The sequence below is a fragment of the Octopus bimaculoides genome, chromosome 1 (assembly GCF_001194135.2).
Source record: "Octopus bimaculoides isolate UCB-OBI-ISO-001 chromosome 1, ASM119413v2, whole genome shotgun sequence".
Lineage (NCBI taxonomy): Eukaryota > Metazoa > Mollusca > Cephalopoda > Octopoda > Octopodidae > Octopus > Octopus bimaculoides.
Window position 1 is genome coordinate 127,597,860 of NC_068981.1, and position 3,691 is coordinate 127,601,550.

Genomic DNA, 3,691 nt, shown 5'->3' on the forward strand with positions numbered 1-3,691 from the left:
GGGGCAAAAAAACAAAAACAAAAAAGAAACGTACATTTAATATGAAATGAAAAACATCTCTCACTCCATAAGAAAATGATGAGGCTGCGGAAGTTTATAGAGTAATAATAATTATAATTCACAGTGGAAAAGTTGTTTAAATGTGTTAAACCTATAAATATATCTATTATAATTTTATTTCCATTGAAATTATATACCAAAAGTTAGGATGAAAAAAGAAAAATCCCAACTAATCCGATGGTGTAGAGAAAATTTACATTTCTTCTATTATCCTCGACTTTGTTTTTGTTTTATATCGAAGTCTTTATTCTCGTCAACCTTAGTCGTTTCTCCTTAATTTCTGAAGCCTGGACGTTTGATAATTTGCTGAAAAGAATTTACTGACATATTATTTTCTGAAACTATAAACTTAAATACAAATTAAAATAATTTTTTTAGAATTGGCTACAGTCACTTTTACGTTGATGTTTTCAATCGAAGGTGCTTATTCTGTATTTATGTTACTAGGGTCGTTTCAGAAAGACTTTCTAGGTTACTTAGTTGATCAATAAAGTTAAGATATCAGGAAGAATAATCATAATTTTATTTCAGTTTAGCTTGTAAAACTTTAGAACACATAGCTACATGAAAATTTGAAGGAAATTATATATTTATCAATTGTACATCTCCTATAAACACATGTATGCACGGGTGTGTGTATACACTCATTCTCTCTCTCTCTCTCTCACACACATACACACACACATATATAATCGAGTGGTTAACAAGTTCGCTTTGCAAGGAATAGGTAGTTCTCTGGTTCGATGTCTTTTATCATTGTCCTAGATTACTTTGTGAAGGAAATAGAGTTGAGGGAAACTGTATAGAAGCCTGTCGGATGGACTGTACCTGTAATTCACAGATACAGCATGTCACACTAATTATACCCATGGGTTGCATTGAAGGAACACGTGTTTGTAAACGCTCAGCTTCTTACGCCCTAGTTCAACGAATCTGATGGAGATGCCCGTCAATCTATCCGTATGTTTATCCACGTACACATCTGACTATCTAATTCTCTATTTGTCTTATCTGTCCATCTGTCTGTTTGTCTTTACTCGATCCTCTTTGATCCTTCACTCTCGCCTGCCAGTAGGAGCACCACCACCTACTTTGATTAAATGTTTTACTCCATTGTTTCAAGTGGTAACTCCTGTGTCTTCACAGATTTGAGAGAACCAGTACTACATAATTATTGAACAACCTTGTCATTACAAGGCTGAATTATTTGAATCTCCACCTTATTAATTTGGTTATGGTATATGTCATGTGAATAGCTTTTCTTATGGAAATAATTCTACACTTGTCTTAAACTTAGGGAAAATATGAACATTATACACAGCTAGTTGATGTCTCATCCATTCCAAATGCTGTCAGTGCTTGTGAGGCCTGCCAAACTACATTTTCTGCTCTATTTGGTGCTATGCTGCTGAAGAATACAAACCCTCAGATCCATTATGGTAATTTCCTTGCTAAGTGACAGGATATTACAGTTTGTACTATACTTCTTTCTGTACATGCTTCATCTAATTATTTATTGGATATACCAGTGCTGGTGCCACATAAAAAACACTCAGTCCACTCTGTAAGGTGGTTGGTTAGGAAAGGTCATCCAGCAGTAAAAACCATGCCAAAACAGACAGTGAAGCCTGGTGCAGTCTTCTGTCTAGCCAGCTCCTCTCAAACAGTCCAACCTATGCCAGCATGGAAAACATTAAATGATGATGATGATGACGATTTAGTTTGTCAAACATCTTGGATATTCATTAGAGGCAGTTTATTACAAATTCCAGGAAGATGGATAAGAGTTACGGGATAGCAACCAAGTTTAGACCCAGGTGTAGATCAAACCTATCTGTCTGCTGATCTGCCTCTACTGTCCTGGAGTAGTCAATTATTGCTATCACATTTTCAATAGATCTTTTAGTCAGTTTGTGTTGAAGGCAACTTTTTAAAGTTGAAGAAGTGCAAAGACTCTTGTTTTTCTGCTGTTTCAAGTATCTTCTGACTTGAATGATGGTACCAGCTGTGCCTAGGTCTTCAACGAAACTTACTCTTGTTTGCTTCTTTGGCTTTACATTTCATTTTGTCAAAGAGAATTCGACTAAACATTTTTTCCTGGTATTGATAAGAGAGATTGCCCTATAATTTCCTAGTTGTTCCTTTTATACATTCATATTAATCAGTATATCAGCCCAGTTTTACAATGTTTTACTTTTCCTAGGTGTGGTATGTGGTAAGAATCTTGCATCCCAACCACATGGTTCCATCCAGGTTTAGTCTCACTGCATGGCATCTTGGGCAAGTGTCTTCTACTATAGCCTCGGGCCGACCAAAGCCTTGTGAATGAATTTGATAAGACAGAAACTGAAAGAAGCCTGTCGTATATGTGTGTGTGTGTGTGTGTGTGTGTGTGTGTGTGTGTGTGTGTGTGTGTGTGTGTGTGTGTGTGTGTGTACGTTCCTGTAATATAGTGGTTCGGCAAAAGAGACTGATAGAATAAGTTTATGAGTTCCATATTATATGGATCATCCAAGATTTCTGAAATTACCTCCAGGTTGTTTGGAAATTTAGTGTTAAGTTGTTCAAAATGATCTTTCCAACAGTGAAGTACTTCAGCTATGCTTGTATATATGTTACTTTCTTAATCTTTGATTGCATTGTATGTTTTTCTGCTCTTTTCCCCCACTTCATGGACTGAATTGAAAAAGTTGTGACTATTGTTGTTTGGAGTTAGCATTGAGTTGTTCTATTTTGTCTTGTACACTTTTGTTCTTTTTTGGCTGCTGTTTTGGCAGCAGCTAAAAGAACAAAATTTGTAATTTCACTGCTGTTTTGGCACAAGGCACCAAAATTATATGTGAACAAAATTGCCAATAAAGAGCTAACATGAAAGTTTGAAGTACATATAGTTTTTGCTCCCTTGTACCACCTTGTGACAGATATCACAGACGAAGTGTATGCATCTTTCAAAGAAACATCGAACAAAATAACAAGAAACCATGAACTTGAAACCTCAACAAGTTATATGTATGTGTGTTTGTGTGTTATATGTATGTGTGTTTGTGTATATATATATGTGTGTGTATGTGTGTGCGTATATGTATATGTGTGTGTATATATGTATGTGTGTGTGTGTATATATATACATATATATATACACGTAAAAGCACCCACTACACTTTCGGAGTGGTTGGCATTAAGAAGGGCATCCAGCTGTAGAAACTCTGCCAAATCAGATTGGAGCCTGGTGTAGCCACCTGGTTCACCAGTCCTCAGTCAAATCGTTCAACCCATGCTAGCATGGGAAGCGGATGTTAAACGATGATGATGATGATGATATATATATTCTTTTATTTGTGTCAGTCATTTGACTGCGATCATGCTAGAGCACTGCCATTAATTGAACAAATCAACTCTAAGACTTATTCTTTGTAAGCCTAGTACTTATTCTATCGGTCTCTTTTGCCGAACCGCTAAGTGATGGGGACATAAACACACCACTATCGGTTGTCAAGCAATAGTGGGAGGACAAACACAGACACACAAATACATACCTGAATATATATATATATATATATACATACATATATAACTTTTATAAGTAATATTCTAAAAGAAATATTCTAAAAGAATATATAACTGAACTTAT

General features: G+C 35.6%; 1 protein-coding gene across 3 annotated transcripts in view; it reads left to right on the forward strand.

The window, feature by feature from the left end:
* Positions 1–3,691, forward strand: part of LOC106883597 (sorting nexin-16) — a 114,280-nt gene that overhangs the window by 2,105 nt on the left and 108,484 nt on the right. The window lies entirely within an intron of this gene.